The sequence below is a fragment of the Schistocerca cancellata genome, chromosome 3, assembly GCF_023864275.1.
Source record: "Schistocerca cancellata isolate TAMUIC-IGC-003103 chromosome 3, iqSchCanc2.1, whole genome shotgun sequence".
NCBI classification, from domain to species: Eukaryota; Metazoa; Arthropoda; class Insecta; order Orthoptera; family Acrididae; genus Schistocerca; species Schistocerca cancellata.
The window spans coordinates 763788242-763813411 of NC_064628.1; the positions used below are offsets into that span (position 1 = coordinate 763788242).

A 25170-nucleotide genomic window follows, 5' to 3' on the forward strand; every position below is an offset into this window, starting at 1 on the left:
TTAGTCAGTCTGCATTTGTCTGTACCAGTCTGCATTAGTCTGCATTAGTCTGTAGTCAAGTTTCAGTCTGCGCCTAATAAGATTATCATATTCCTGTACATAGCCATGAAGAGAAATGTATAGACACTTTGTCAAGTATCAGAGATATGTGAGAATAAGATTAACGTACCAAGACCAAAGGAACTTCAGATTGTCAATTTTAAACAGCATCCAGAATCAAGTTACATAATATCTATGCTTTTTATTATTTTAATAAATCTGTGTGGAAATTAATCAAGTTCTGTTTAAAGTTGGTCACCGTCAATCTGCTACTCTAAGCGTGCAAGTGGAATTTCTATCGTCTGACATAACGGCAGAAGATAAACACGCCACGATAAGACCACGAGACATATTGCTGACACTCGCCTACTTCGTTAGAGCGACAAGTCAAATAATCTGATGGTGTGTGTACCGAAGGTCTTGCAGTACGCACACCACACAGACCTCGGAAGGTCAGCAATCGATCCTGTGTTCTTGAACTTCTCATACCAGGCTTTAATACTCTTGAAATCAGGTGGATTCCTTCCAAATGTTGTCTGGAAGTGTCTCTGCACTGTGGTTGGTGATCATGTCTCATGGTACCACAGGACACACTGTGCCTTCTCCTGATTGGTTAACATGGCTTCTTGGGCAGTGCAAAGTGTGTGAAGTCTTATGGGACTTAACTGCTAAGGTCATCAGTCCCTTAAGCTTAAACACTACTGAACCTAAATTATCCTAAGGACAAACACACACACCGTTGCCCGAGTCCTCCGAACCTCCGCCGGGACCATTGGGCACTGCATCTCATCCACTACTTACGTACTGCGAACCTAAAACAGAAGAAAAAACTTTTATAGTTGTCAAAAATTCGACACAAGTTTCATATTTGTATGTTACTTCTAGCCTGAGTTATCAATTTATGTAATCAGGGAAAGTCATTTCGGACACCCTGTGGTTCCCCTGCTGCACGCACTGTGGCCGAAGCGCGCCGCACGACAGCAAAATAAATAAGGACGGGAGCTGCGGGGCGGTGGTCTCACAGAGTACACTAATATGGGCGTGCATTATGAATCGCAGGCCGGCAGCGGCCGACTGGGCGCTCCTGACCGAAACCGCCGCGCCGCGCCGCGGCTATGCATTTGGCATGAGAGCCAGGCAGCCGCGTCCCGACCTCCCATAAATCTATAACACGGCGCGCGCGTTCACGGCGCTGCTGCCTCTAATAGCAAAATAACATATCCGCCTGTTATCTGCCCGCTTACACGCCCAGGTTTCGAGATTTGTCCTGTGTGCATAACGGTGATCCTTCTGCTTCGTAAGTCTCCCTTTTTATCGGCAGCTTTTCTTTATTGATGCCGTGAGCATTGCACCCAGTTACGCAGGTGATAGTTCTGAATAACGTTCGACTTACGAGGAGTAGTCATAAGGTTTTAGTTATTTACTAGAAAAAAAAAACAAAAAGCGCCCATGAAATTTATTGATGGTGTTACTCATTATTTACATAATCACCCTTCAGTGCGACTCGTTTATTATCAACGATGAATCACTTGACGGAGACCTTCACTGTGGAAGTCAGCATTTTGGCTGTTCAGATATCATTCCATTTCGGAAATCGCCTCATCATCGTTCTGTACGTGTCACCCCGCAATTGTTACTTCAACCGAGAAAAGAGGAAAAAAGCTCTGGGTGATGTGTCAGGATAACATGGGGGGGGGGGGGGGGGCAGAAAATCCTAAGAAATTTTGGTCTTATGTCAAAGCGGTAGGTGGATCAAAACAAAATGGCCAGACACTCTGTGACCAAAATGGTACTGAAACAGAGGATGACAGACTAAAGGCCGAAATACTAAATGTCTTTTTCCAGAGCTGTTTCACAGAGGAAGACTGCACTATAGTTCCCTCTCTAGATTGTCGCACAGATGACAAAATGGTAGATATCGAAATAGACGACAGGGGTATAGAGAAACAATTAAAATCGCTCAAAAGAGGAAAGGCCGCTGATGGGATACCAGTTCGATTTTACACAGAGTACGCGAAGGAATGTGCCCCCCCCCCCCCCTTCTTGCAGCGGTGTACCGCAGGTTTCTAGAAGAGCGTAGCGTTCCAAAGGATTGGAAAAGGGCACAGGTCATCCCCGTTTTTAAGAAAAAAAAAAGTTCAAATGTGTGCGAAATCTTATGGGACTTAACTGCTACACACTACTTAAGCTATATTATCCTAAGGACAAACACACACACCCAAGCCCGAGGGAGGACTCGAACCTCCGCCGGGACCAGCCGGACAGTCAATGACTGTAGCGCCTTAGACCGCTCGGCTACCGTTTTTAAGAAGGGACGTCGAACAGATGTGCAGAACTATAGACCTATATCTCTAACGTCGATCAGTTGTAGAATTTTGGAACACGTATTATGTTCGAATATAATGACTTTTCTGGAGACTAGAAATCTACTCTGTAGGAATCAGCATGGGTTTCGGAAAAGACGATCGTGTTAAACCCAGCTAGCGCTATTCCTCCACGAGACTCAGAGGGCCATGGACATGGGTTCCCAGGTAGATGCCGTCTTTTTTTACTTCCGCAAGGCGTTCGATACAGTTCCCCATAGTCGTTTAATGAACAAAGTAAGAGCATATGGACTATCAGACCAATTGTGTGATTGGATTGAAGAGTTCCTAGATAACAGAACGCAGCATGTCATTCTCAATGGAGAGACGTCTTCCGAAGTAAGAGTGATTTCAGGTGTGCCGCAGGGGAGTGTCGTAGGACGGTTGCTATTCACAGTATACACAGTATACATAAATGTGGATAACATCGGATTTTCACTGAGGCTTTTTACGGATGATGCTGTGATATATCGAGAGGTTGTAACAATGGAAAATTGTACCAAAATACAGGAGAATCTGCAACGAATTGACGCATGGTGCAGGGAATGGCAATTGAATCTCAATGTAGACAAGTGTAATGTGCTGCGAATACATAGGAAGAATGATCCCTTATCATTTAGCTACAATATAGCAGGTCAGCAACTGGAAGCAGTTAATTCCATAAATTATCTTGGAGTAGGCATTAAGAGTGATTTAAAATGTAATTATCATTTAAAGTTGATCGTCGGTAAAGCAGATGCCAGACTGAGATTCATTGGAAGAATCCTAAGGAAATGCAATCCGAAAACAAAGGAAGTAGGTTACAGTTCACTTGTTCGCCCACTGCTTGAATATTGCTCACCAGTGTGGGATCCGTACCAGCTAGGGTTGATTGAAGAGATAGAGAAGGTCCAACGGAGAGCGGCGCGCTTCGTTACAGGATCATTTGGTAATCGCGAAAGCGTTACGGAGATGGAAGTGGAAGACTTTGCAGGAGAGACGCTCAGTAGCTCGGAACGGGCTTTTGTTGAAGTTTCGAGAACATACCTTCACCGAGGAGTCAAGCAGTATATTGCTCCCTCCTACGTATAACTCGCGAAGAGACCATGAGGATAAAATCAGAGAGATTAGAACCCAGACAGAGGTATACCGACAATCTTTCTTTCCACGAACAATAAGAGTCTGGAATAGAAGGGAGAACCGATAGAGGTATTCAAAGTACCTCCGCCACACACCGCCAGGTGGCTTGCGGAGTATTGATGTAGATGTAGATTTGATAGCCCAAAGAAGAAGCCCGAGTGACTATTGTGTGTAGAATGGGCTGGGGCGTTGTCAAGGAGCAAAAACAATCCCCTTGAACAGTTCCCGGTGACACTTTATCTTTAAAGGATGATAACGATCACGGAACCTGTAATGGCAGGGGGACGTTCTTTGTAATATTCATATGTCGCGCCGGATGTTAAAAATTGATCCATGACTCATAAATACTTTTACGGTTCAGCGACTCGATAAAAACGGAACTCTTATAGGATTACTTCGCCGTCTGTCAATCTGTCCGATTGTGAAGACCCCTTCTTCTCAGGTATCAATTTGAAATTTATTTCACGTATTACGGTCTACGATACCTTAAAGGTGTAATAAAGGTAAGCTTCGAAGTGAGTGCAGTCAAAAGATATGGCCCTTTTTGATACTCGTAAACTAATTCATGGAATATTCGTTTTGTAAATCTTCAGTGGAATCTTGTATGATACACTTTTGTTTTGATATGCGATATTTTTAGGTCATAAATCAGTTCATGTCAATTTTTTTTTACGTCAACAAGTGATTACTTACAGTTATTCGAGTTTTTAGATTGCATCTGCGTTTGCTCTCACCTTATAACATGCTGGAGTAGGCACTATAACTTCACTTACGAAATAAAAGAATATTTTCACGTTACGAACCTCTTTTTTCATAATTTTCATGACCTTTACGGTACTTGCGGTCGAGCACTATTATTCTTCTGTCGCCGTCTGTAGATATTTTACCGAAAATAATGATCTAAAGTCGTAACTACTGTGTGTTCATTTTATGTCTCTTCCTGTATGGTTTGTTTATGTACAAATGGTTCAAATGCCTCTGAGCACTATGGGACTTAACATCTATGGTCATCAGTCCCCTATAACTTAGAACTACTTAAACCTAACTAACCTAAGGACAGCACACAACACCCAGCCATCACGAGGCAGAGAAAATCCCTGACCCCGCCGGGAATCGAGCCCGGGGACCCGGGCGTGGGAAGCGAGAACGCTACCGCACGATGTTTATGTACATGTTGCCAAAGTAACGACGTATGTACTGAAAAGTAATTACTGTGGAGCTCTATTATTCTTCTCCTACTAGCTGTAGTACTCTCGAAATTTCAATAGTAAGCCTCTTCGTTATTCACAACGTCTCTCTTGTAACGTCTGCCAATGGGGTTTGATGAGCACCTCGGTAACTCTCTCGCGACGACTAAACGATAACGTGACGATACGCGCATCTCTTCGTTGGATCTTCTCTGTCTCTTCTATAAGATGTACCTGATAAGGACTGCATACTGATGAACAATATGCAAGAATCGGTCGAACAAGCATCTTCTAAACTACTTCCTTCGTGAGTGATATATATTTCCTTAAAATTCTTCCTATGAGTCTCAGTCTGCTTCTCTTCCTACTTGTTTTATGTGGTCATTTCACTTACGGTGGCTCTCGCAGTTACTCCTACATATCAATAGTGTAGTTGTAAAGTCTCGGATTTCTTTTCATGTAAACGCACAGTATTTCACGTTTATTTACATTAAGCACCAACTAGCAGAACCTGCACTATTCCTCAATCCTCTGCCGGTCATTCGCAAATCGATATTGTCCTCTGGCGTTGCTACTTTCTTACACACAACCGCATCATCGGCGAACAGTCTTAAAGAGCTTCCGACGCTTTCTACTATACCATTTATTTACGTTGTAAACACTGGCGGCCTTATCATACTTCCTTGGGGTACTCCGGAAATTAGCTTTACGTTTGTCAATTTTGTTCCGTTAAGGGGACGAGCTGAGTTTTATCTCTAAGGAACTTTCGTATCCAGTACAAACCTGATCCCATGCGTGGTAAGCACTTTTTTTTCGCTAAATGGCAGTGCAGGACGTGTCAGATGCCTTCCGGAAGTCAAGGAAAGAGGCATAAACCTCAGCGCTGTTCTCAACAGCTCTATGGGGGAACAAAGTAAGCTGATCTCTGTTTGCGGAATCCATATTGATTTTTATCGAGGAGATCTTCGCTCTCCAAAAACGTGGGCACAAAACATTTTCCGTAATTCTACAATAAATTGACGTCGACTATATAGGTCTATAATTTTGTGCATCTGCCCAACGGGCCTTCTTGAAAACGGGAATGACGCGCTTTTCTCCAGTCGCTAGGTACTATGACGAAAAAATAAATAATATCCATTTTGGGCTTTGGTCGTGTTAGTAGGTTCAGTTTAGTTTGGTACCACCCGGTATTATGTCACTTGCATCTTGTACCTTGCGTCACAATGTTCTGTTAAAGGATTACCTTTTTTTTTAATGAATCTGGCTTGTATGCAATTCTGTAGAATTTTGTGGACAAGCTATGCTGCAACACGCCTGTGCGAACTTCTCCGAAGCGTCTTCTCGGCTACAGGAAATTGCTAAAGCTTTCCGACTAACGACTTATACCAAATTATCAAATGACGACAGAACACGTATTTTCACTTTCAGCCATCCGTTTCCAGATGTTTATTGCATAACTGCATTTACAATTCAGTCCACTAACGTGGCGCTAATACATTCTTTCACTATAAGAACTCAAACAAGAGCGCCGCCGACCTAACAGTAATACAAAATGATTTTACTTTTGCCTGGAGCCACAGTCAAATAAAATTTTTTGAAAGATGTAACCGCCATTTGACTGCAGAACAGGTTTTATTTCACAATCTAGATTTCGGCCTTACGCCACTATCAAGTGTTACAACTGCAAAATATTCAAAATGGTTCAAATGGCTCTAAGCACTATGCGACTTAACTTCTGAGGTCATCAGTCCCCTGGACTTAGAGCTACTTAAACCTAACTAACCTAATGACATCACACACATCCATGCCCGAAGCAGGATTCGAACCTGCGACCGTAGCAGCAGCGCGGTTACGGACTCAAGGGCCTAGAACCACCCGGCCACAGCGGCCGGCTGCAACACATTAAAGCATAATAAAAGTACAACTATCAGACAAAGTATTAGAAAAATAGCAGGGCAAACAGTTAAATCAATGTATGGGATGCATGATTACTTCCTTATTATAAATCATTAGACTTGAGTAGAACCCAAGTCATCGTCAGACGTATCGTCGGTTACATAAACGAATTTTATGAAAAATAAATTTGTGTAATTGCCAGTAAATTAGCATATTACTTAAATGTTCTCGCATTTGTTCTTGACAAAATTCGTTCATGTAACCGAAGATACATTTGACGATGACTTCCGTTCTACTCAACTCTAATGATTTATAATATAAAAGTAACAGAACAAATCATGCAAGCCATACATTGATTTAATTGTTCGCCATGCTATTTTTCTGATACTTCATCTGACACTTGTACTTTTACTGGTCTCTTTTCTGTTGCAGTTGTAATACTTGACTGTGGCCTAAGGCCGAAATTTAGATTGTGAAATAAAAACTGTTCTGCAGTAAAAGAAAAGCTTTCTTACATTACAATCGAAAAACATCATTTGTTTTTCTCGTAAGAGATTCCATAATGCCGTTTACTCTGTGTAGGTCTTCTGGATCCATGGACTGCATATCAGACACCCTGCAAGTAGTCAGTATTCTTCTAGCTTCCGCGCACTGCGGTTATGTCTTTCTTCGCACGCCCTCTCAGTAGGAACAAATAAGGAACGCACAGTAGGTGTGTCCGGGTTTGACCCCACTACTTTATTTAAACGTCGCGAACATCTTTAGCTGACACGACAATTCTTCATATAGCGGGGGGGTGATGCTGAGGGAATTAGATTAGGATGGTTGGTTGGTTGTTTTGGGGAAGGAGACCAGACAGCGTGGTCATCGGTCTCATCGAATTAGGGAAGGATGGGGAAGGAAGTCGGCCGTGCCCTTTCAGAGGAACCATCCCGGCATTTGCCTGGAGTGATTTAGGGAAATCACGGAAAACCTAAATCAGGATGGCCGGACGAGTTTCATATAGCGGAACAAGACTTGAACCACAACGTCCTGTTAGACTACAGTACCCGTCGTTGCCCCAGCGATTTTCAATGAACTGCTGCTAGAAGGACAGCAAGCTCTTTTGCATAATCTTTTTAGAATCTTATAGGTATCTCATCCAGTCCTGATGTCTTTTCACTACTAAGCGATTGTAGTTGCTTTTCTGTTCTGCAAACGGTGATCTTAACAGTTGTCATTTCGAAGTTCGTACGGTGACTGAAAGGACAGCTCGTGTTACGATCTTACGCAGTGAGACAATTTCGGTAGACCGAATTCAAGCCTCGCGGAGTGGACACGCGGTTTAAGGCGCCATGTCCCGGATTGCGTGGCTCCTCCCGCCGGAGGTTCGAGTTGTCCCTTGGGCATGGGCGTGTGTTTTGTTATCAGCATGTAACCTCCCCCTCACTTATCGACCTTAATGACAGTGAAAAATTAAACCGCGTTTACCTAATGGAAATTTGAGAAAAGCAATCGTCACCGAAGTTAATCTGTCGGTAAAGAGGGAGGAAAGGGTTACATCTAAATGAAAGGAAAAATGCAAATGAAACTGGTGGAAATTAATTTTGAAAAGGGGTAAAATTAATAAAGAAAGTAAATGTGCGGCCGTTACGTTAACAATTAATTGGCGCTAATTAGATATTTAAGATTTGGGGAAAATTACGGTCGCCAGTTCTATGGACAACTACTATAATAACTGAAAAAGAAAGGTTATTGCACATATAATTAGCACTAAAAGCGTGGCAACTGAAGGTTGACACGTGTAGTGTGAAAACTGAAAGTTTGTCAGAAGTAATAAATTTCGCTACACTCTGACTTAAGTTAGCAAAAGAATTAATAAAACCGGAAAATCGAAAGTTAATTTAGTGACTGAAGTTGATAGTGAGCTTTCTTTCTGAAGTACACCGAAATTCAGTAAAATACGGTTAGTCTTGGACTACCTCAACAATCATTTCAAAAGCTACTTGAATCTACGCAGTTTAGAAATAAGAGATTTAACTTTGAACTTGAATTAAATGATTCTGAACAATTAACAATAGTAAAATTTAGTACGTACCAAGCTGAGCTGCAGTCACAGGTAAGCTAAAATACGGTAACAAAACTCGCACTCTTAATTTGTGCTTGTGTAATCTAAATATTGTAGCCAGCTATGAATACCTTAACTAAACTTTGAAATTAAAGCAGTGAAATCGAATGATGCTGGCGTTTGAATTTCAACGACACTCGGGTTCATTCCGGAAAAGGAAGGGACCCTGCTTGGTAATGCAATTGGGACAATGAGCAACAAAGGTTCATGCTACGTTGCTGTAATTTAGTTATGAAAATGGAACAGTTTGAAAAGCTGAGGTCTGCCATACAGTTCTAAAACTTTACGTGCTTCAAGTCTTCCTTGTTGGTTGATTGAAGGTTTGAAGCCGTCGATCGAGGAGGTGGCGACAGTCACTCATTGTCGGCCGTCGCTGTTGCAGAAGCTGGATGTTGGCGCGCCTTCTTCTCGACACGGTCACCAGGCGAAACGGGCTCTTGATGTGCGCCAGCTAATGCTTCCCGTCCGCGACACCGTGTCAGAAACTATCATAGCAAGTCGAGCGCAATTACATGCTGCTCAACCCCGAAAGCGCGGCAACTCGCGGGAGCGTCACACAACACACCTGCTCCCCCTCTGCCCGCGCTCCACGCGACAGAGTTAACACTACCAAAGATCCTAAACACTTTGGTTCTCCACACGACCTATCGATGTATTCGTTCGATAGCATAGTTTTCCCTAGGCCAGACCCAGCGTATAAATACAAATAATATTCACAAAACAAACCAATTATAAATCGACATAAATGCATATATATACAAATAGTAAAACAATTACAATATACAAAGACACAGAAATGTTATATCTTCAGGTAACAAAATAAGGAAAAAAATTTGCAAAGCAATAGATGGAAATAGGAGGATATGCATTTCCGGCGTTACAAGCATAAGTTAAAGTTGCTTTAAGTAGTGTGCAAGTCTTGGGACCGATGACCTCAGCAGTTTAGTCTCTTAGAAATTGACAAACATTTGAACCGAATTCAGTTTTTCCGTCTCCTCTTTGCCATCATCCGTTTCGACGCCAGTATAGTCTCTGGGTGAATGAGTAGATTATTTTTAACCGCTTACTGATTTCATATAATATCTAAGTCTCTTAGGATCTCTCCTCAGATCGGTTGAAAAACTTTAACTTTCAAATTCATTGATCGCTTCTCTCACTGTTATCCTTTCACTCATTTTCGCTTCGTTCGGCTTTTGTTTGTCAGGTTTTGACCTCTCTTGAATCTGAGGGGAAGCTCTTTTTGTTTAAGGAGCAGTTTTCTAACATGACTATTAAACCACTGTGGGTTTTTTCTATCTCTTAAGACCTTGCTTGGAACATCTTTGTCCAAATCATATTGAACGATGCTTCCGAATTTTCTTCCATTTGTGCTCCACATCTAGAAATATATACAAAAACCAGACATCAGCGATTGTTATTTCACAAGGTAGACTGGGCAAAACTAAGACAGATGATTGAGGCCTTCCTGCTAAATGTACAGGGTTATTACAAATGATTGAATCGATTTCACAGCTCTACAATATCTTTATTATTTGAGATATTTTCACAATGCTTTGCACACACATGCAAAAACTCAAAAAGTTTTTTTAGGCATTCACAAATGTTCGATATGTGCCCCTTTAGTGATTCGGCAGACATCAAGCGGATAATCAAGTTCCTCCCACACTCGGCGCAGCATGTCCCCATCAATGAGTTCGAAAGCATCGTTGATGCGAGCTCGCAGTTCTGGCACGTTTCTTGGTAGAGCAGGTTTAAACACTGAATCTTTCACATAACCCCACAGAAAGAAATCGCATGGGGTTAAGTCGGGAGAGCGTGGAGGCCATGACATGAATTGCTGATCATGATCTCCACCAAGACCGATCCATCGGTTTTCCAATCTCCTGTTTAAGAAATGCCGAACATCATGATGGAAGTGCGGTGGAGCACCATCCTGTTGAAAGATGAAGTCGGCGCTGTCGGTCTCCAGTTGTGGCATGAGCCAATTTTCCGCGGGCTACGCGTGAAACTTGCCCGAACGCGTTCAACCGTTTCTTCGCTCACTGCAGGCCGACCCGTTGATTTCCCCTTACAGAGGCATCCAGAAGCTTTAAACTGCGCATACCATCGCCGAATGGAGTTAGCAGTTGGTGGATCTTTGTTGAACTTCGTCCTGAAGTGTCGTTGCACTGTTATGACTGACTGATGTGAGTGCATTTCAAGCACGACATTCGCTTTCTCGGCTCCTGTCGCCATTTTGTCTCACTGCGCTCTCGAGCGCTCTGACGGCAGAAACCTGAAGTGCGGCTTCAGCCGAACAAAACTTTATGAGTTTTTCTACGTATCTGTATTGTGTCGTGAGCATATGTCAATGAATGGAGCTACAGTGAATTTATGAAATCGCTTCAATCATTTGTAATAGCCCTGTAGTTGAGGGGCCAGTGGATACATAATGCACTTGACTGTCTTATTACAAAAAGCACAAAGGGCTGCACTACGACCGCTAACACAGGTCGCAAGCTAAACATACCAAGGGCTGGAATACTAACAATGTTGAGCAAAGAACCAATAAACATATGGAAATGATATCAAAGAGCGACAAAGGCAAGGGACAGAAACGTCAGACTCACACTGTAAGTAGGCTATTTGGGTTTTCTTATTGGTAACGCCACGTAGCGCTCTGTATGAAAATCACTGGCTGTGCTGTGTGCAGTCTGTGGTTAGTTTGCATTGTTGTCTGCCATTGTAGTGTTGGGCAGTTGGATGTGAACAGCGCGTAGCGTTGTGCAGTTGGAGGCGAGCCGCCAGCAGTGGTGGATGTGGGAAACTGAGATGGCGGATTTTTGAGAATGGATAATCTGGACGTGTGTCCATCAGAAACAGTACATTTGTACGAATGGATGTCATGAACTGCTATATATATTATGACCATTAAGGTAAATACATTGTTTGTTCTCTATTAAAATCTTTCATTTGCTAACTATGCCTCTCAGTAGTTAGTGCCTTCCGTAGTTTGAATCTTTTATTTAGCTGGCAGTAGTGGCGCTCGCTGTATTGCAGTAGTTCGAGCAACGAAGATTTTTGTGAGGTAAGTGATTTGTGAAAGGTATAGGTTAATGTTAGCCAGGGCCATTCTTTTGTAGGGATTATTGAAAGTCAGATTGCGTTGCGCTAAAAATATTGTGTGTCAGTTTTAGCACACTCATGTATAATTTTTCTAAGGGGACGTTTCAACACATTCAGGGAAGTAAAATAACGCTAGAAACAAGAGTAACAAAAAACACAAGAAGAACATTGGAGCTCACACGTGCATTAACAGCTCCAAACCACCACTTGGGGGGACTCATAGAGATACATACTGAGCATCTGAAGGCGCCATTAATCTTAGCAACACTCAGACGATATGACAGTACCACAATAGAGAGATGGAGAATTCCTGCTAAACAAATTCCTGCCCGAGACGAGAAACAGTCGGATGAACAGATTCGTACTGGACAGTGAACATCATCGAACACTTTCTATGAGAATGGTACCGTCGTTATTCCCTTTGCGTGTGAGCGTGTTGCGTTTGCGATTGCCAAACTAAAGAACAAAACAGCCCCCGGTCCAGACGGTATCCATCTGAGGCACTGAAACTTGTCGTTTCACAGACTGTTCCACACGTGACGGATCTACTCAACGAAGCGCTACGACTGGGACGTGTACCTGCGATCTGGAAAACAGAAAATACCGCCATAAGAAAAATCAGAGGACAAGGATCCCCTAGATCCAAAAACGCATATTTCTATATGCTTAATTAACAACTTGGCACCAAGCGAGGTGGCGCAGTGGCTAGCACACTGGACTCGCATTCGGGAGGACGACGGTTCAATCCCGCGTCCGGCCATCCTGATTTAGGTTTTCCGTGATTTCCCTAAATCGCTCCAGGCAAATGCCGGGATGGCTCCTGTGAAAGGGCACGACCGACTTCCTTTCCCGTCCTTCCTTAATCCTATGAGACCGATGACCTCGCTGTCTGGTCTCCTTCCCCAAACAACCAACCAACCAACCAACAACTTGGCTAAGGTCCAGGAACGACTTCTGTGCGATCGTTTGCAATCGCACCGGGAGCTCCTTGGCCTTAGTCCACACCAATTCGATTTCAGGGCGGGAAAATCTTTAGATAACGCACTGAATAAGGTGATAACCACTGTCAATGGCACAGAAAGCAAATCTGCAGGGTATTCTCATAGACGTTTCGGGAACCTCTGATAATCTCTGGTGGCCCGCAATGTTTGCAAGACTCAGAGATATGCATGTACCCAAGGCCCTCTACGATAGCCTCTCAGCCGGCCGGGGTGGCCGAGCGTTTCTAGGCGCTACAGTCTGGAACCGCGCGACCACTATGGTCGCAGGTTCGAATCCTGCCTCGGGCATGGATGTGTGTGATGTCCTTAGGTTAGTTAGGTTTAAGTAGAACTAAGTTCTAGGGGACTGATGACCTCAGAAATTAAGTCCCATAGTGTTCAGAGCCATTTGAACAATTATTTGATAGCCTCTCGCACTGCTGTAGAAACAGGGTGGTTGGATCGCGTGCGGGAAGTCAGAAATGAACAAAAAAATCAACTTTTGGCTATCGTCCTTTGGGATATCGCCTTTGAACCCCTCCTACACAACCTGGGTGGGGATAACCGTGTGAACGGGGCGACAGCATACACAGTTGACGTCCGGGTGGTGGCCTCTGCTGACTTAAGAGCGCAACTCGAACACCTGTCGACACAGATACTCACAAGCGTCAGCCAGTAATGCCAACATTATAAGTTCAGGTGATTATACGAAAAACAGTTTAGATGCTACTGAAAGGTACACTATGAAGTTATCCAACCATAAAACTACATGACAGTAGCATACGCAGTCAACGGAAAACACGATATCTCGGTGTGCAACTCGACGAACGACTCTCCTGTGGTGAACACATCAGAACAACGTCTGACAAGGCTGCCAAGATCATGCACAAGCGGCCAGACTCAACATAACACAGTTCAGGGCACCTTTGAGAACTTACCTTTCTGCGCTCTTTGAGTCTGTAGTCTGTTTCGCAGCCAGTACATTGTCACACCGAGTACATCTGGTGAGGAAAATGAATATCGTGCGGCGAGGGCAGAGAAGTGCCCTTGATCAGGGGCTTTCAACACCACATCAGGGATTCACTCTGCGTGGTGCTTCCAACCTTCCCTACCGACATAATCATTATGTTTCGAGCTGCAATTTACTGTCTGTGGAGGGGGAGACAGGATAAGGTAATCAAGATTGCCGGACAGGACATCACCTAGAAGCGCCAACTCGTTAAATGGCTGGTAGATACCTGGCAAAGGTTCAAATGGCTCTGAGCACTATGGGACTTAACTTCTGAGGTCATCAGTCCCCTTGAACTTAGAACTACTTAAACCTAACTAACCTAAGGACATCACACACATCCATGCCCGAAGCAGGATTCGAACCTGCGACCGTAGCGGTCGCGCGGTTCCAGACTGTAGCGCCCATGACCGCTCGGCCACTCCGGCCGGCACCTGACAAAGGGAACGGAAGTCTAGCTATAAGGGTCGTAGGGTATATCATTTCTTCCCGGACATCAGGGAAAGTCTGAGACCGTGCCGTATCACTCCCAGCCGTGACTTGGTTCACTTTCTTACAGCTCACGGATCTTACCCTGCGCACTTCCACCACATAGGCATCAGTCAGAGTTCTGCATGTACATGTGGGGAACGTGGATCTCCATAACACATACTCTTTCACTGTCACCGATACAGAGCAGCACACCAGACACCAACAAAGTACAGTGATGACATGATACGGGAAATTAGACGACTGGGAGATAATAAATAAAATCGCTGGTGATGTCTCAAGGACGTTACATGACGAAACAGACAGACATGTCCGTATAACAGAACACTGCAACACACCGAGACACGTACGACAGCAGTTCCAATTCGTACACCAACACAGAGGCAATGCCGAAACACACACTTACTCAAACAGCGAACATTTTCACCAACACGTATCGCAGACAGCCTTACATAATATATAGAATAATTAAACTGATTTAGAATAAATGATGTAATGCAATCAACCCTGTAAACCTGTTCTAGGTTAATTATAAACAGCAGGAATATCCATCCCGCGGTCATTGTACCGCTTTTGGGATGTAACACTTCTAACTGAACACTTAGTATATAAGCACGTAAAATTCGAAACACATAATATAGGAACTGAGGGTTAATTAATAACCCTAAAAAATAACGTACTTTACACTCACACACCACTGCCCTTTCCACAGTGTACATAATAGTTATAATGCTTTTGTAAACAGTGATTAGAAATATTAATCCCTGAATTAAACTGTAGCGGACCGGGATTTCAAGACTCGTAGTCGTTTCAAGGCTTTCAGATCAGGCTGGCTCAGATACGGTAACACTCTCTCTCTCTCTCTCTCTCTCTATCTATCTCTCTCTCTATCCAAGTCTTTCCTATCATCTGTCATCATATCGACAAACAATATGAATATTTTTGTGTTTCTCTTTCAATTTGTAATGTACTTTTAATTTATTATTACTTCCACTGTAATTGCTGAAAACAATAACTGCTCTTTGTAATATGGTATATGTTTTGCAGTCTACATGAAAAGCTGTAAAATGAACGAACTGTCATAAAATGTAAGGCAACAGGTCTCTAAATGAGCAATAAATCAAATCAAATCCGCATATTCGTCCTCATCAGGGAATATTTGATGCTGACAATTCAGGTACAACATTCCTTGCAGAAGCTATAGTCATAGTTGCTATCGCAGCCTTGTGATCACTGATACCATCTTGTACGATAACTTGTTTTTGTGGTAAGTTCCTATGGGACCAAACTGTACGATAACTGATTCGATAAGTTCAGATCTGTTTGTTGCCACGAGTTGGTTCTCCAACTATCTGCTCAAAGTAATTTTCGGCCAAGACATTCAGAATAATGTCATACGAATCCCTATGTCTGGCATCATTTTAGGTAGCATGTCACTTCCAATCTTTAACTGGCAAGTTAAAGTCACCCGCCATTACAACAGCACGATCAGGAAAATTGTTAACGATATTCTGTCCACATCAAGGTATATCAACAACACCTGTCGGCAGCTGAGGTTGTCAGTTAGTCATCATTTATTCCAGGGAAAAGCTGCACGGTCATCAACAGTAACTGTTCTTTCGAGAACAAGTTACTGTCTTCGTATATATAGTTAAAGGCTACCCAGCCATTGACCTTCGTCTGTGCGAATGCGCACAGGTTGCCCAAACTCTTACGGGAATCGCCAAAGCGTGCGCGAGTAATAAGTGGGTGGGCAAATGTCTATAAGGTACAATACATATGTAGAATTGTGGACAGTTGGGAATGTGAGTCTCACGGGAAGCGTGCAAGGGATAAGTCCCTGCAGCCGCGCTATTCATCTGCGGCCTCGGTGGCTCAGATGGTTAGAGCGTCTGCCATGTAAGCAGGGGATCCCGGGTTCGAGTCCCGGTCGGGGCACACATTTTCAGCTGTCCACATCAACGTATATCAACAACACATGTCGGCAGCTGAGGTTTTCAGTCAGTCATAAGATATTCTGTAAGTTCTGTATCATTACAGTTCCTGACCCAGGCGGTCTATAAAAGCATCCGATTACCATTTTTGACCTACCTTTGATGTTTAACTTCACTCAGATTAATTCTCATTCGGGATCCGTGACAACCTCGCTTGATATTATCGAGTAGTGTACTGCAATGAATACGCCGACATCACTGGCGAATAACCTATCCTTACAATAAGTATTCCAAGCTGAATTTAGGATTTCGTTGGTATACACTTCCAGTTTCAACCAACTTTCTGTTCCTAATTATCTGAGCATTATAAGCGCGATACTAATTCTACGACCGATCCTTGGATGCTCCTGCAGTTTACTAACATCATATTAACTTTTCTATATCCGATCTGCGAGGACGAGCATTCTCTGAGAACACTGTGGCGGATGTAACTTCGATTTTGGCAGGCAGTTTGTCTCCTATACCAAGGGAGCATTTCTGTAACCTAAAAAGCCCCATGTGTATGCCACACATACTCCGCTACCCTAGTAGCCGCTTGCTGGGGTTAGTGACCTATTATGGGGAACTCTATAATTCTACACCGTATAGCGAAGGTCGAGGAATTCGCATCTGGTGCCGTCGCAGAGTCGTCTGAGCCTCTGGTTTAGTCCTTCCTCTGCTCCAAACCAGACGTCCGCGATTGACCGTGGGTGCAATATTACAAACAGTCAACCTTGCCTGCACCCTGTGTGTGATGCCAGCTGCCTTCAAGTAACCGACCATCCGCCGAAAGGAGCCGAGGATGGCCTAAGAAGCCAAGTAGCGGGCGTCATTCGTGCCGACATGTTCCACTATATGGAGCTGGTTGCACCCACTGTGCTCGATAGCCGCCGGCAGAACATCTCCACGTCACGGACGAGACCCCCTGACAGACATATAAAGTAGTGGGGGCACTATTTCTCCCTTCCTGTAGTAGACCACCAATACACCGTTAAATAATATGCTTTGGTGAATATGCAGAGTAACTCTGTTCCTTCAGGGCGCCTCTCGCCGCCGTTCACATTTAAATTCCTCCCCCCCCCCCTCCCCTTAGGGATGTTTCTGCACTTTACATTAACAAACTCCAAGTGTGGTATCAACAGCGTTCAGCTGAAAGCTAAACGTCTCTGCCACTCCGATTAATGCCAACAACGACAGTGTTTTACGTCACTTGGCTCCGCCCTCCGTCCTTCTGTGGGTGGGGACCGCAACAGTAGCTCTCTAAGCTGTGTAAACCCACTGCCGTTGCAGATCTCAGGAGCAAGTATCAAGCTTGCTGTCCCTGCTAAGACGTGCCTTTTCGTGGCCACTTTATACCGTGACGCCTTACAACAGCATCTAAGCGGTGGATGGAGTTACCAGTTAATTCTCTGAAGTGAAACTTTACTCTGGAGAAGCTACCCAGAGCGTCTGCAATTTGCAGGGCTCTAATGTTACTCTTTAGCTCCGGTAACCTAAACGTTACAACTTTTGCCTGTTCTCTGCATTCTGTCTCTGATTTCCTACCTTGGAGTGCTCTAGAAAGCTCCAAACAGCCTTATGTGTAACAACGTACCGGTCATTAAGTCATCAACAAATGATGTAATGGAGAAACAAAGCACTTTTTCAGAACATTGTTTTGGAGAGGTTTTTGACAAAAAACTAAACGTAAATGCAAATGCGGAAATGAAACAACTAAAACAGAATACCCCCAGTGGTCACAAACTCTTTTCTCTGTTGTAATACATCACATGTAAACTGCCACACGTCTTAAAACGAAGATGGAGTCTGTAAAATACTAGGTGCAAAGAACAGGCAGCAAAAACAGAAACATTTCTAAATAAGAAAAACAAATAGCAACACAGCACTATTATCTCAGAGTACCTTTTAAAGCATTGTGGAGATCTTTGCTTGAGTTGATTAATACAAACGTTAGGGTAAATATTTCAAGTGGTATACAAATCCTTCTACGTCAAGATTGCCGCGCGGGGTAGCCGCGTGGTCTAGGCGCCCTGACACGGTTCGCGCGGTTCCCCCGTCAGAGGTTCGAGTCCTCCCTCGGCCATGGGTGTGTGTGTTGTCTTTAGAGTAAGTTACTTTCATTTAGATTAAGTAGTGTATAAGCTTAGCGACCGACGACCTCAGCAGTTTGATCCCGTAGGAACTTACCATCAATTTCCAATTTTTTTCTGTCAAGACTATATAGCTTAAATTTTGTACTCGTTTATGTAACCAAGTGACGTATCACGGACCTTAAATGCAATAATTATGTTGCCAACAGTGGTAAAATTGTAAGTAAATAACAATTGTGGCTGGAATTTGGAAATGAAATGATTGCAAGAAAGCGGGCTGAGTTTAAGGTACACTAGCATTGTGGGTTTGTCAAACTTATGTCTGTTACGTGTTTTTTTTCATTTGAAACTCTGACTACCCAAAAGCTACTGCATGAAATAAATATGAAAACTCCAGTGCACTGATCTAAACAACACTACTTCAAAAATGGTTCAAATGGCTCTGAGCACTATGGGACTCAACTGCTGTGGTCATAAGTCCCCTAGAACTTAGAACTACTTAAACCTAACTAACCTAAGGACATCACACACATCCATGCCCGAGGCAGGATTCGAACCTGCGACCGTAGCGGTCGTGCGGTTCCAGACTGTAGCGCCTTTAACCGCTCGGACCCTCTGGCCGGCAAACAACACTACTGGCCATTAAAATTGCTACACTAAGAAGAAATGTAGATGATAACCGGGTATTCATTGGACAAATATATAATACTAGAACTGACATGTGATTACATTTTCACGCAGTTTAGGTGCATAGATCCTGAGAAATCAGTACCCAGAACAACCACCTCTGGCCTTAATAACGGTCTTGATACGCCTGGGCATTGACTCAAACAGAGCTTGGATAGCGTGTACAGGTACAGCTGCCCATGCAACTTCAACACGATACCACAGTTCATCAAGAGTAGTGACTGGTGTATTGTGACGAGCCAGTTGATCGGCCACCATTGACCAGCTTTATCAAAGTCGGAAACGTGATGGTACGCATTTCTCCTCCTTACACGAGGCATCACAACAACGTTTCACCAGGCAACGCTGGTAAACTGCTGTTTGTGTATGAGAAATCGGTTGGAAACTTTCCTCATGTCAGCACGTTGTAGGTGTCGCCACCGGCGCCAATCTTGTGTCAATGCTCTGAAAAGCTAATCATTTGCATATCACAGCATCTTCTTCTTGTCGGTTAAATTTCGCGTCTGTAGCACGTCATCTTCGCGGTGTAGCAATTTTAATGACCAGTAGTGTATATGCTGTCTACTAACACGAGATTTAAACGTAGAGACGTGGTGCTTCGGACGGCGGAAAATTGCACGAAGAATCCGCCTCATACAGCGATATGCACTAAGATTTATGGAAAAACGAAAACTGAGAGTACTTTGCTACACGCTAGTCTACACAGTAAAATACATAGGTATACTTTACTTCTTCGCAGGAATACGTGAAAAAGCACAAACTAAACTATATTACTCTATACTGCTACTGCTACAGGCGGTTCCTCTCGCCTCTGCCGAGACAACGTTTTAGCCTCTGTTATCTTGTAAGACAGGAGTGTCCAGAACATACCCATGACGAAGTTGTGGAAGAAAGAGAGAAAAGAGAAATTTCAGAAATTTCTGCCCAGCGAATCTTTTGAAAATAAACATCCTTCTTTAATGACCAAAGTAACCTGAATGGATAGGCCCAAATCTTAGTAAGAGAAACACTCGCGAAATGTTACAGAACCACGTCCGGTCTCAACTGCATCTTCCACATACTGTGGGGTAAACGCCAGATTGCGCTGTCAGCGCAGTCAGTGCCTGAGAAGAAGAAAAGTCGCGATCTGTCAGACCACACTATGCGCCTCCAATCAATTATTGACCAGTTTCCGTATTTTTTGTTTAATTGAAGACTTTCAGCTGTATACGTCGCTCTCAACAATAGTCCTTTGGGACGCATTCAACTAAAAATGTTAACTGCATGCAGCACCCTTCGCGATGATCACTTGGAAATTGATTCAGTTGGACCAACCACAAACAATAGCACTTGCTGTCGCGTTTGTGACTGTCATTGATATGGCCTCGTCTCGGTCCCTGTTGATTAGACTTTTTTACGACCATAGTTTGCGGCGATTCAACTGTTTTACTGGTTGCTTTATGCAGGAGTCTCCATCATCAGTTCATGAACGTATTGCATTAGATTAAAAAAAATTTTTCAGGTGAAGTTCCGTATTATGGACCTAACATAAAGATTACGTGATTTAATAAGTATTCCATTACAAATGTCCTACTGGGGCCCTAAATTAAGCGATTTCATTGCGTCCAAATGATCCAACTTCATATAGCAATAAAGTTCCGCCAGTCTGCGAGTGTGTGGTAAACTTCAGCTGAGTGCATAAGCTCAGAGAAAGAAAAAGAGGACCACACTGCTGTAACCATACCACCACACTAATTTTGGGATATATCTTGAGATTACCGACTACTCTCTTAGGTTACTCCCTGTGTCTGTGATATTCACTACCCTCAGTTTGCCTCCTGATTTCATTCATGTTGATTTATCTTGCATTGGTATCCTACATATTGCTTTCATTGCTCCCGTTTCAGTACAGTATAATTTTTGTTCCTCTATGTTTGCTTCCTGTCATTTAGGAGTCCTTTTCTGCTTCATGACATTATTCCTTTCCTGTCTCATCATTTTGTTAGAGAGATGATCCCTGAAACATGACATTTATCATAACATCTCTCACCGTAATTTGACGAAATTTCTGTTAGCATTTGTTTTATAACATACATTTCACTGTGCCAATATCCAATAATCGAAAATAAATAAAAACTAGAAATACAGTCTGCCTTCGGCAGTGACACAGTGCGGACCGTGTTGCCTGCCGGCCGCGCTGTGGTGCGCGTGCCTGTTTGTTTACGCCGGAGCAGCTTCGCGTGTGCGGTGTTGTGAGTATAGAACGAGATGGCACACTCGTACAGAAAAACGACTTTGAAGTTCAGTTTTGCGAACGACTATACACGACCAAAGGCACACGAGGTTGAACGTTTCTTCAGAGAAGAGGTGAAAATCGATCCACAGGAAATCGTGGGAATCAATTTATCGCTCGTTTCAAGCGTCGTCTATGTCAAGCTTGTTGACGAGGCGGCTTGCGAAAGACTTCTACAACGATCACCGAACGGGTATCGTTTCTGTCATGCCGACGGGAATGTTGGTGCAGTTACAGTCGATCACGCGAGAATGGGGATCCGCACTATACGAGTCTTCGAACTTCCGTTTGAGGTCCCGTCTGAACTTGTTACCGACGCCTTTCGACCATACGGTACAGTTCTATCCCATGTGGCCGAAAAATGGACGAGTTTTACCACGTACCCCGTTTTAAATGGGGTGAGACAAATACGGATAGAGCTGCGCAAGCACGTCCCCTCTTATTTATACATAGGAGGTTGTCGAGCAATTATAATCTACGATGGGCAACCTCGCACTTGCTCGGGGTGCGGGAAAGAAGGTCACGTCCGCTCGGAATGCCTCCAGCGACGTTTAGTGCAAACTCCACGGGCTGACGTTCAGGCGCCACAACCGACGACTGTCTTACCGTTGACCTTTGTGGAAGCCCTGAGAAGCGACGCGAGGGAGACTTCCGATGGGCACCAGCAGCTGCCCCCTATAGAGAACATGGACACTAACGGACTGGAACTCCGACCACCGGTTCCACCACAGCAGACACAAGACACCACAGAAGAGATGCAGCTGACGGCGGCTCCAGGATCATCCGTGGTGGCTGCCAGTGCTTCCACCGAGAGCGTGATAGGCCAGGCCCAAGACGGAGGATACGCAACCCCAACAGCCGATGCGGAAGCACGGCAACGGAAACAGCGTTCGCCGAAGAGAAGAAAGAAACGTCGACTGACTTCTGCTGACGATAGCCATAGTCCCGAGGGGACAGTGGACGACAACGACAGTATCGACCTGAGACCAGTGGATTCAACAGATACCGAGATGACGATGCAGGAACTACACAGCGACGATAACTTGAACTCTCCTTCTGGTGACCGGAAGGCGGCAGTGGAGATGACAACTGTCCAACATCAGAGCGATGACAACGTTACCTCCCATCTTTCGACCAGTTCCGGAAACATTCTGGGGGACTGGGCGCAAGAAATGGACCAACAGGAACGGGATGAAAATACGAACGCGACGATTGAGGACAGTCCTGGCCGGAGGCCGGGAGGGGTCGGGAAATGTTGACCAACTAGTGTGTTGAGGAGCGCCGGGGGTGCAGATGGACGCTTAATGACACCGCCCTACAACTGATGAACACAAGCCAGGCGTACCGCGTTGCCACGATAAACATTAATGGCATACGGTCACCGCTTAAAATTCAAATGCTGAAAGATATGTTACGCGCTGCGGACGTGGATATTGTCCTCTTACAAGAAGTGCGTTTCACATCGCCGCCAGAGTTCTACGGTTACGAGGCACATTATTCAGTGCACGATGAAAGTGGATGCGGTGTGGCGATTCTCACCAGGGAAGGAATAGGAGTGGAGGACGTCAGGTCTCTCCCTTCGGCACGCGGCATAGCGATCACTGTCGACGGCGTTCGTTTCATCAATTTATACGCACCATCTGGCTCCACAAAACGAAGAGAAAGGGCGACTTTTTACACCGAAGAGATAGCACCGTTGTTCGCTGGACGCTTTGATAACTATGTAGTGGGCGGCGACTTTAATTGTGTCGTCGACAAAAAGGACCAAGTACCTCATTATGTGCCATGCATGGAACTGCGTGCGTTGATTACCGAAATGGCACTCCTGATACCTGGGAATTGCAGCATGGTGACAGACCGGGTTATACGTTTGTCACGGGACACTCGGCGAGTAGACTTGATAGAGTGTACGTGACGCGAGCTCTACGGACGACGATACTGGATGCCGAAATCTGGCCAGCGGCTTTTACGGATCATATGGCGTACGTCTGTACGATTTCACTAACGCGTCAGAAGATATGGCGGAGTAAAGGTCACTGGAAAATGAATTGTGCACTTTTACGTGACACTGAATGTCACCGGTCGATAGAGGCGGCCTGGGAGACCTGCGTTCGTCGCCAACGAGCATACACCTCGGTTCTCCAGTGGTGGATTAAATGCGCAAAACCAACGTTACGGAGAACGTTGATACGATACGGGCAGGACAAATCGCAGTGGAACCGCACAACGGCTGATTTTTATTTTACAGCCCTGAGGGAGCTGATGACCCAACAACCATCGCCGGAAAGGCACACGGCCATGCGCAGGATAAAAGCCAAGTTATTACAGCTGACGAGACTAAGAATGGAAGGTATAATGGTCCGGGCGAGATTGGCGGACACAGTTGCTGCCGACACCCCCTCCATGCACCACGTGGTACGTGAACGCCAACGACGACGCAGGACATTGATCAGGGAACTAATCTCTGAAACTGGCCAGCCAGTCGTGCACCAGCGTGATATTGCGCATGTGTTTACCGACTATTTCCGCCAGTTATATGGACCTGTACATGTGAACCACGAGACACTACATGATGTCATCTCGGAAATGCCAGATAGAGGACCACCGCTGGATGCAGAGACCTTCATCACAGCGATAACAGAGGATGAGCTGACAGACGCAATTGCCAGGGGGGCTCCGAACAAGTCCCCTGGACAGGACGGCTTCCCAATTGAATTTTACCGCGCCTTTGCATACCTCATGGGATGGACCTGGATTCAGATGTACAACGAACTCCTGTTACCGCAGACTGAGATACCTGCCGAGTTCACGGAGGGTATCATCATCCCCATACCCAAACCACGCGGTGGCAGAAATCCAGGAGATTATAGACCACTCACTCTCTTGAACTGCGACTACAAGATTTTCGCGCGCATACTTGGGGCTCGCCTGCGGTCTTCACTATCTGATAGACTCCTCATAGATCAAACTTGCCTCGGCGGTAAGAGCAACGTACATACGGCGCTCAGTGACTACCGAGATATCATCGCATTAGCAGCGGCATGCCGAGTGCGTGCGGCACTCGTCGCTATTGACTTCGATCATGCATTCGACAGAGTGGATCATACCTTTTTGCATGCGGTGATGGACAGATTGGGAATCCCACAGGCCTTCATCCTAGTGATCATGCGACTGTTACACGGCGTACGATCAAGGGTCTCGGTGAATGGACGGGGCACTGACTACATTGTTATTTCAAGGTCAGTTCGTCAAGGTTGCCCCCTGTCGATATTTTTGTATGCAATGGCTTTGGAACCCTGTTTATATGGTCTCCGAAGACGGTTGGAGGGAGTGCCGTTGCCACAACTGACCTTTCATTGCCGAGCTTATGCTGACGATGTGATGCTGGTGGCACGGACAGGCGAAGAAGTACGTACGGCGTTGGCATGGATACAGCGATACGGGATGGCGGCAGGAAGCGTGCTTAATCTACAAAAATCACGCTGCATGAATGTCGGTCGAGGATTACAACCGGGGGAGGAAGGGCCGCTCATCTTAGTTAAGACCGTAAAATGCCTAGGTATTACGTTCCACACGGATGTGCAGCGGACAGCAGCGGATAACTACCGACGCATATTAAAGCTGATGCGGACAATGGTGCTGTTACAGAAACTAAGAGCGTTGGATATGATTCAGAGGGTGACCTATGTTAACGTATACCTAGCACCGAGACTCACTCACGTAGCGCATGTCCTGCCTTTAACGCGCACAATGGCATCACGCATACAAGCAACTTTCGGAACCTACGTGAGTGTGGGACACCTGTTTAAGATCCGATACACAACGCTTACGCTACCACCTGGAGAGGGTGGACT

The 25170-nt window shown here is 44.8% G+C and overlaps 2 protein-coding genes and 1 non-coding gene across 3 annotated transcripts in view; 2 read left to right on the plus strand and 1 right to left on the minus strand.

Moving 5' to 3' along the window:
• The window catches only part of LOC126175789 (calcium uptake protein 3, mitochondrial-like), a 392821-nt gene that overhangs the window by 249636 nt on the left and 118015 nt on the right, over nt 1–25170 (minus strand). The gene's annotated exons all lie outside the window — the stretch shown is intronic.
• The window catches only part of LOC126176555 (GTP-binding protein Rhes), a 706272-nt gene that overhangs the window by 109172 nt on the left and 571930 nt on the right, over nt 1–25170 (plus strand). The window lies entirely within an intron of this gene.
• On the plus strand, nt 16159–16232 carry Trnat-ugu (transfer RNA threonine (anticodon UGU)). The gene has a single exon. It is a non-coding gene; the product is annotated as a tRNA-Thr (tRNA).